The sequence below is a fragment of the Pteropus vampyrus genome, unplaced genomic scaffold, assembly GCF_000151845.1.
Source record: "Pteropus vampyrus isolate Shadow unplaced genomic scaffold, Pvam_2.0 Scaffold261, whole genome shotgun sequence".
NCBI lineage: Eukaryota > Metazoa > Chordata > Mammalia > Chiroptera > Pteropodidae > Pteropus > Pteropus vampyrus.
Window position 1 is genome coordinate 1,888,064 of NW_011889042.1, and position 10,292 is coordinate 1,898,355.

At 38.2% G+C, this 10,292-nt stretch overlaps 1 pseudogene; it reads left to right on the forward strand.

Moving 5' to 3' along the window:
- Nucleotides 1-9,784: 9,784 nt before the first annotated feature.
- Nucleotides 9,785-9,903, forward strand: LOC111729428 (annotated as a pseudogene).
- The last annotated feature ends 389 nt before the right edge of the window (nt 9,904-10,292 follow it).

Genomic DNA, 10,292 nt, shown 5'->3' on the forward strand with positions numbered 1-10,292 from the left:
CATTTTTTTATATTTAAAAAACTTATTACAAGGTGGGTAATTTATCCTCCTACAATGAATTTCAAGGTAACAGTTACAGGTCCATCACCGTGATACATTTCAGTTTTCAATAATATGTGGTTTCCTTTTTAAATCAAAATTTTTCATTAATCTCATTCTCATGTATAAATATGCACACATCTATTTGGGCTAAAGTTTTCACAAAGGTAGAAACTTTATCCAATAGTCTAACCCAGCAAAAAAATTTTAGCCGTCCGGTGGCTGTAAGCTGCCTATGATGAGATTTGTGCTGACTTAAGTCACATCTGAACTCAATTTATGGTACAAGACATTTATTAAAATACTTATTACTTCCTCTGCTGAGTCCTTCAGCTAGTAGAATATTAAAAGATATATAACCTGGAGGATTTTACTTAATTATATTCGGCTATTGATTTTAAAGGAGAAACCCATCATTACAGTGCACTAAGCCATGAGATTGAAATAGCCATCCTTTAGGAGAGAAGCTGACACTCTAATGTTTAATTTAGTAAATTTTAGACAGCCATGCTATTTTCTGCATCTATTGCTTTTAAAATTAATTTTGAAGAAATTTTTTTACTGTAAGCGGACAGTATGAGGATGAAAAATTCTCACGCCATGAAAGTATCCAGAGTATTTTATTTAATATTTCCACCAAGAACTCACCCCCCAACTCAAATTACTGAATTCACAAATTTGAATGCACATTCTCCTTCTGAAAAAAAAAAAAAAATTAGTTTTTAAATCTCTGCTGGTCTGTAATTAGAACAATAATGATTGCCTTTTCTGTTTCTTAGAATATCATCCTAAATTTCTGTTTTAACCACTGTCTGAACAATCTCCTTGATGATTAGTTGAATACGAAATCATAGACACACCTGCTCCAAAATAACAATTAAATGCATTGCCCCCGCCCTTAAAAAGACATTAAAGTTTAACATTATATAGTCTACATATTCCCTAACTAGTCATTAGTTGCTTTTTCACAAAAGTAAAGCCACTGGCATGTCATGTAACATTTCTTCTTGTTCCACTGCTCCTCTCTGCAACCATTTAGAAGCTCTTCCTATCCTTTCATTTGCTTCCAACATGGCACACATTTTCTTCTCATGCTTAAAAATAAATGTCAAGTTCCTGATCTTTTGTTAAAGATTCATTGCCAAAGATGGTTTCACAGCGGGAACCTTCCTAGGGAGAGAGTTGGCTTACATTCCTGCTAAGAACAGTAACCTGAGAATGATGGAAAAATAATTATAATCAATGTCAGAGAGCATATGGGTTTTCGAGATGTCTGCCAAATAGGATTTGCACTAATCCTTTCCATCCACTATCAGTCGGGTGACTCTAGCAGACAAATTCCTCATATTTGGATAAATGAGAGCTCAAATCTCATATATATTTCCCCCGCATCTGAGAGGTTTCTGAGAGGAATCAGTAAATGCCTTGCATTTCTTAATCTTAGTTTCCATAAAACTACAGTTATTGTGTTTTTGTGTCTCTGAATGTGAAACTGCTTTATTTCTACTTCATCTTTTATCCTGGGTGACCCATTAGGGTCAATCCACAGATAGTGAAAGAAACAAGAGCATTTTAATATATACATTGAAGAAAAACCCCACATTTTAAAAGCATTGCACTTTATGTTGATGTGTGTTTCAGCGGGATACACCCCAACGGTATGTGTTGTTTCTAAAAGGAATAATGCTGAACTGATTAAATAGAAACAAAATCACCTGGTGCATATCATTATGGAATAAGGTCCTGGGTGATTTAATTAAGATCTTTCTTGTTTCAAAGGGGCTTTCCAAGTATTTTCCCACTGAGCTTATATTTTACTTTACCATCCACCTGCTTTGCTTCTCTTGGAATATATGCCAGGTGGTATGTAATTCTTTTAGGAGAGAATTTCTGTCTGTGGAATCTCAGAACACAGTGAAATCAGAAGCAGATTTGAATTTTCCTTACAAGTCTCTGTGTTTCAAACATTTGATGCCTTGGAGCAATTGGGCTCTTTTCTACACAGTGGAAGGATAAAAATCCAGCTTCTCTTAAACTGGCATTCCAGTATTTTTTAATCATAAGTAAGTCAATAAACACAATAAATATATCGTATGCTTTCTTATTACACAATGCAGAGAGCAGACAAAGGGAGGGACATTGTAATTAAATATTGGTAGTTCTTGTTTCCAATATTTAGATCATTTTAAACAAAGAGAAAAATGGATTGGAAATGAGGTTGCTGTTTCCTACAATGGAGCTCATTCAGAGATCTAGCACTCAATTAACAAAGATACAATAAATTGGGCATCTGCCTCTGTCTTAAGGCCCCTCTGTTCCTGTTGAGATACTCAAGATAGCTATCTGAGCATTCAAGAAGTATTCTAAAATAAAGATTTTTAGAGAGGAGTTGTGTTGATATTGTGGTTCCCTAGCCATACAACCAAGCCCCCAGCTTCTACTGCCACAGTTACAAAGATGAAATGACTTTGTTCTCCAAGCATCATTATCAGCTTCTAGGAAGACTTGCATTTCACTTATTTTTCCCCCAGCATATGTCTGTAAAACCTTATAAAAACTCCAAGATGGCCAATATCCCTAAAATCAGCTGGGTGCAATTCTGTATTTGTAGAGTAAAATGAGTCAGAAATGGACATTCTCACATAGCAACTGTTCAGAGCAGGATGAAAACTGGAACTCAAAGACTTTAAGCATTTTTGACTCAGCAAAAAAAATTCCAGCTATATTTTTCTCTTTAACTGGTTTGATAGAACCTAGAAATCTAATTCATCAAATACTGGTCTCATATATTTTGTGAGGATACTATGTACATCATCAAGATGCTCCATAATATGAATTATGAGGTAGCCAAATAAGATTATAGGAGTCTTTCTCTTCTTGAGTAGCCTGAGCTGTGCTTATTAATATTAAAAACCCCTCACCCACTTGTTCACTCCAATGCTCTACTGAATTGTGTTCCCAAGTTTATTAGTAAGTTGGTTGTTTAGAAATACAAATGGTTTTTCTTTAGGCATAATATTATAAATGGTAGTTAAATTTCAGTCATAAACCCCAAATCTGATTGACCTCTAAGTCATAAGAGCAAGGTCCAGAAGATACTGAACTCCAGCTGTTAGGAGTCAACATCTGTGCTGCTTATTCTCCATTTATCAACTCCTCGTGCTCTGAAATGCTTGTCTCTTACAAACAGATTCATTCACCTGGGTTCCTTTGCTGCCTGGCTTTCATTTGGCTTTAGCCAAGAAGAGGCATCGATTAGAGATGGGAGGGTACGAGGAGAGAGAGGATGGGGTATTTCTTCATCTGGCAGTGGCTATGTCCTTCCAAGGCTACGTCTCTAGCTGGGCAGGCCCTCCCCCACAGCTCTGGTTCTTACTGGCTTCTGGGAACACCATTCACTCTCCTTGGCCCTCAGCCTGGGGGGTATAACTGCTCACTGCTCTAGCTGGTCTTTGGTATCTCAAATTCCTGTGTTGGTTCTCTTAACTCTGCCCACCTCAGTTAATAATCCCTTCATTAAAATTTCTTCATTTGTACCAATGAGTGGAATTCCAGCCATCAAGACTCTGACTGAGTGAAGGAGAAGAAAACAATTTCTTATTCCTTTCCAGCATGCAGAAGTCGCTGGCAGAACTTCAGACAGGATCATTCATGTATCTAACGACTATTAATTATGCTTCTCCTATGTGTCACTCATTGTGAAAAAAAACAGATCTAAGTCCCTACCTTCAAGGAATTTGCTTTTCTAGCTGGGAAGACAAACTTAGTAAATACACCAATGAATAAACAAAATTGTTATATGTTCTGGGAAATATTATATAGGAAATAAACAGGGCGTACTGATAGAGAGTCATTGGTGGAGGAGGACAATTTTGGATAGGGTGATCAGAGAAGGTCTCGCTGAGAAGGTGACATTTAACCGAGACCTCAATGTTGAGAAAGAAACAGCCGTTTTGCAAAAAGCTGGCAAAGGGCAGGGGAAATGTGTTCCAGGCAGAAGGAGCTGAAAGTGAAAAAGGCTTAGAGTTGGGAAAAGTGCTTGGTGGGAAAACCAGGACCTATGGCAGCTGTTTGACTTGAGAGGAAATTAAAGGCAGATATTTGCAAGCTGCACAGGGAGGGGAGTTGAAGGAAGAAAAGTGTGGCTGGAGTAGGGGCCATGTGGAGAATGGTACGAGATGAGGCTGGATAGGATATTCAAAGAACTCAAGGCATAGCCCTATAGACCAGGGTTAAAGAGTATGGATTTTATTCCAAGTAAAATGAGAAGCCATGAAGAGTTTTAAAGAACAAAGTGATATGATTTGATCTATCTTTTTCAAAGATCACACTCTAGCTGCTCTACGGAAAAGGGCTTCTGGAGAAAACAAGTGGAATCAGGGAGAAGAGTCAGAAAGCTATTGAAATAATCCAAGCAGAAAATGACTACATTTTGTTCTAAAGCGGTGAGAGTGGAGATGAAGAGAAGCAGAACTCTTCAAGTTTTTCGTTGGTGGTAGAGCTGATAGGACTCGCTAAGGATTAAGTATGGGGGAGGCATGGAAAAGGCAAGAATCAAGTATGACTCCCAGGTTTCTATCTTGGGCCACTGGCTAGATGGTAGAGCTATTTATGGGAGAGGAGGAAGACTAGGGGAAGAATAGAGATGAACGATTGATAAGATGAAGATGTCTATGAGTCATCCAAGGGAAAATGTCAAGCAGGCAGATGGCTATCAGAGCTTGGGGTACAGGGGTCAGATTTGAGCCAGGGATCTTTCTTCCAGTCTCAGAGTGGTCAAGCAGGTTTCTCAGGCCAGCCTGGCTTAGGTTGAAAGGGAGCCCCACCAGGCCTGCGTGAACTCATTAGGACTCTACATAGGTTTTAGATGTGAAGCCCCAGTTAGTAAAAAGCATTTTATATCTCACTTTGTCATTAGTACACACATTTTCTTTGAAGACCTCAAAGAAAGAGATGGCTAGTTGAAAGCAAGATTTGAGAATTCCTAGGTCCCTGACTAAATACCATTGTAATCTTGCCTCTAGAGTTCCAGTTTCCATATGACTTAATGGTATATTTAAAGAAAAGCTCTAGGAGTCCAGTTTGGCTGACGTATAATAATATTCTTATGGGGAGACATACCCATAGTAAGAGATTAGGTTCCAAGGCTTTTCATCCCAGTTGTCATGGCGACAGCAGCAAGAGCTCTGGAGGTAGGAAAGAGGAAGAGGGAGGAGAGAGGAGAAAGCAGAAGCTGTGGCGACTGTTAGTCTTTGGAAGATAATTAAAGACATATTTGCAAGCTGCATGGAGAACATATCCTGTTAATCCAGGGCAGTTATAAGTATACGATTTACAGTTTGTAAGTGGACAATTTGTTGATTTTAAAACCAAAGATACACATGAAAGCTTTATCAGACTTGGGGTCTAGAAGTATGGCATGCATCTGTTTTATTCGTTGTGCCCATTGTACTGTCTGGGGCTCCATGTACTTGAATGAATGAACTGATGAGGTCCCAAAAGGAGAATCTTCTTTTTATTTTATATGAGTTCTGAAGTTGCTAGGTAAACAGATCCTTTGGGTAAAGATTCTATTTTACATCAAAATCATATTCATATTGTGGTCAGTGATTACAGGGTGGCAAGCCTGAAAGGAAGACTCACCCCAAACCAAAAGACCAAGTCAGGAAATCTCACTCTCTGGGGGTGACACTGATGATTGATTATTCATGAACCACAGATAGGATGTTATATAACTATGTACTTTCCATGAGGACCCATTGTAATAATAGGCTTTGGATTGGATTCTTGAGGTGATTAAATATCACCTATAAATTGAGGATCCCTAATGTATTAAAAGTTGTAGAAGTGAAGAAAGGTGTGGTGTGATAAAGAGTAGAGACCAGGGATCACAAATTCTGTCAACCCTAAAAAGCAGGGAGACCTGGAGAATGAAAATTTGTTTAAAGGCGTGTAGTATATATGGTGCTCACAAATATTCAGACATTCTGAAGGGAAAATCCTGGTGTGGACCCTTCAGTAGCCTATGTAAAATATCCCTCAAGACCTTTTCATTTTTCTTTGCTCTGATTCTGTGCTCACCAAGCAACCAATATCTTAGTCACTAATTCTGTTTCCTTTCCATGCTGAAGAGAGTACCCTAGATAAGAAACATGCATATCTAATAATTAGAAAAGTATATTCCCCTTCCAAATTGCACTGAAAATCAAATTCAACCATCATACCACGATCTCCCAGCCCTCATGATCTGGTACCTGCTGATCTCTCTGACCTCAGCTCCTGTCATTCTTTCCCTTTGTGCTAAACTCTGGTCACGCTGGCCTTCTTTTCATTCCTGAAACATTCCAAACTTTTTCCCATTTTACAGTCTTCACACGTCCAGTTTTACCTGCCAATAACGCTCTCCCCGCACCACCCCTCCCCACCCCCCACACCGTCCCCAACCTCCCCATGGCTGGTTACTTCTTACCAGTCAGATCTCAGCTCAGATGTCACCTCCCTACACAAGTCTTCCCTGATCTCTGTGCCTGTTGTTGTAACCTTTCCCCTCTTACCCGCCCCAACCCCCTTAGCCTGTTTTATTACTATATAATATCTTATTTACTTGCTTAGTATCTGATTCCCAAACTAGAATAAAAATCCAACACAGCTGTAGCCCCAGCACTTATCACAGAATATTCAATTAATATTTGTTAAATGAGTTGAATGTGGGAAAAATCAAGTATGAGTAGATCTAGACAAGAGAGTGGAGATGCAAATAGAGAGCAGATCTGAGGTAAATGGAACTTTCCCTTGCTTCCACACTGTTAATTTTACAAAGCACCATTAAAGTGCCAGTCATTGCATACATTTGATTTTTGTTTTTGCATATCCCTTTGCCCCCACTCTACTTTAGACCATGAAAAACATAGGGACAAGGACCTTGTTCATGTTTGCATCCCCAAATGTCCAAATAAATGTTTGTAGGATCTCTTAAATAGCCTGCTGATAGAAATGGGCAGTTCAGAGAAAAATTAGAGGCTTTCTGTTGGATGAGCTTGGCTTAACTGGCTGGGCAAGTGCCTGCCAAAATAAGCAGTTTCTAAAAGAAAACAAAAAGGTGTGTATGGATACTGGCAGCACCAAAAGATGGCCTAGGATGAGTCCTTTAGCCCTCCCTCCTCTGTAGTCTCCATTGACACCTCCAAGTAACCCCCAAAAAGATTCCAGGCAGTTCCTCAACCAGATTGCTGCCCTGAGCTCTTCCTGTCTAGAAATGCTAGCATACCATCTCTGTACATGGAAGTCAGACAGAAACAGCTCCTACTTGACAAAAGCCCAAAAAAAGACTTATGAAAACAGCTGAAAGTAAGGGTGCACCAAGGAGGCACCAGTAAGGACCAGCGTTCAACAAGGAGTGACTGGAAAAAACTGTGTAATGTTTTAAACATTGCCAAGTTGAATAACATGAGACAGAACTTATTTAGCTTAACTATATATAGTTTGCATCCTGGAATTCACTCATACTATATATAGTAGAGTTTTATTCATGCTCTCGAACTGATTATGTGTGCTGGACTAAAGTGTTCCAGTGGTGCCAGAAATGAAGAGGAAATGGAAATCTTCCACGGATCTATGAGCATGTTCTTTATGCCCATTGCCATTTTCACTAATCCGTGGTGGCGGCGGAAAACTAACTGAGACCAGCCATGGAATAACAGAGTAGAACCTCCCCTGGAAAGAATGCGTCCTTTCAGTCTTTTCTTGTGGAGTATTTATTTATTTTAAAACTGGCTATGGTCACGATTCAGAAATAATACATGTTAAAAAAGGATTTTAAAGGCCCAAATAATTACCCAGCTCTTATAACAAAAGAATAACACAAAAATAGTTTATTGTCTAATTCAAGAAAGACAGTTCTATCAAACTGCTCATTATTAACCATTTCACAAGTTTCAATCTTTGGGAAATAAGCAATTTTATTTAACTCCTGCTCTTTCTTGATTCAAATAGCAATGTTTCCTACCTGCTTTGAAAAGTAAAATGTTCTCTGAATAGCCTATTTCTGGCTGAAAAACTCTTTTTAATTCAGGAGTCTCAAATTTCTTTTAAAAAGCTACTTTTGGTCATCTCCCCCGAACCTGAGATGTGACTGCAGCATTATGCCTGGACTTTTTGGCTCACCTCAATCAATAATTTTTTTTTTTTTTTCACATAGGTCAGTTTGGGTTGGGTTTTCTGACACTTGCATCAAAAACAGGTAGAACTCGTAGAAAATTTAGTGCTTGAGCAAGAAAGGAGAGTAGGTTTAGGATTTATGGGTCTGCTGGAAGCAATTGGTGAGAGGATCTATGCAGAAAGACCTAATGATAACTTTGTAGATCTCAATCTACTGATTGGGAATTCTGACCTTACAAGTACTTTTTATTTTAACGTGATTTTATATTTCACGACTCAAAAGTCAAAACTATATAAAATGGTGTACACAAATAGATTCTACTCCTTTCCTGGTCCCACTCTAGCTCTTTTACTTCATGGGTAATAATTTTAATTGTTTTGTTATTGTTGTTGTTTGCTCTGCTAGTGTTCTTTATGCAGATATAATCAAGTACAAATACATTTTTATTCCCCTTTTTTGTTACACACACAAAAAATAGTATAGTTGGCTCTGTTCTACATGAATTTCTATTTCTTCGATACATGGTCATTCACAGAGTGCTCACCTTTGGGATTCTATAGTGCCTTTGATGAGTCCTGGTTGCCTTCCACATAATATTTGAAATGGCTCAGAGCCTTATTTAGTATACTCTGCCACTTCTCTGCTCTGTTACCCTGGAGACATCTTGGTTTAACACCGGAGAATCCTATTTTACCAGAATAAGAATTCAAATCAAGTAGCTAAAATGAGGGCCCGATTCTAAACTAACGAAAAGAAACAGATCTGGAAAGTCTAACCTGAATACTAACAAACAGACTATGGTGGGGCGGGGAGAGCTATGAAAATAAAAATGACAAGAAGTCTAAATTTTGAGACGAAAAAGAGAAGTTAGCATCGACACTTCCATAGGCAAATATCCCAGAAAGAAGAGTGTATATTGCCACCAAATGATCAACGATTTTGAATAAGTGTCAAATTCATCCTCTTGGTTGGGTAAAGTCCTCTAATCAAAGTAATACACTGACCGATATGCTCTTAGCATTCACAGATATCTTACTAACCCTTTCAACAGACAATGGCTGAAACAGGGCTTTGACAGGCCTGACAGCTTCAGAACTCAGACTCGAAAACCTGGGATAACTCACTTGGGGTAATGTGAAGGAGAACATTTTCAAACTGAGTTTCTATGATAGAAGAGCTAAAATTAACCTTTTTCTAAAAAATTATATTTAGCCTTCAATATGAGAGAAAAATGTCTGAAAAAATATGGATTTCAATGAAACAATAGGTTGAAAATGAAAGGCAATCTACAGATAGACTTATAATTTCACTGCAAAACTACTTGATAATTTCTCCTATTCTATTAGGCATTTGGCACTTGCATAGTAAGCACAGTGCTTGGCACGTACTGGCTGCTAAATAACTAACTCTTTGTAGGTGAGTGAAGAAATGAATATCTATGCAAAATGTGATCGTCATTGTTTTCTCCTAATACCGAGAGGCAATCCGCCACGTGCGAACGTTAACTTAGCTCATTTGAGTATTTATGCAAAGGTTTCTTAGCTGGATTTGGTAGGGGAAAACTATTTTGTAAAAAGGAAATTACCAATCTACAGCCTTGCCACCCTGAACAAGCCCGATCCAGTCTGATCTTGGAAGCTAAGCAGGGTCGGGCCTGGTTAGTACTTGGATGGGAGACCACCTAGGAAGATCAGGTGCTGTTGGCGTAAAAAAAAAAAAAATAATAATAATAATAAGGGATCCTAAGCTGATGAGGTCCTTGCAATCTGTGAGGTCAACCAAGGGTTGCTTTGCCTAAAAAATAAAAAAATTTTAAAAGAAGGAAATTACTATCGGATCTCAGTTTTGGATTACTTTTTCTTTTCTTATATGTGTATTGATACACCCAGTGAGGGCTGATGTTTTCTCTGAGTTGGTTAGATTTTAAATGGTTTACATAAACACATTTTCACTTTTTTGGTTTCATGCAGGTCTTAATTAGAAGTAAATGAGCCAGGTATTCTGTTATTTTATCCTTTAAATAATTAGCATTTATTGCTTACTTTCCTTTTGATCTTCTAAAATTCCAGTTGGTGATCTAGAAGTCGTGAGGAAA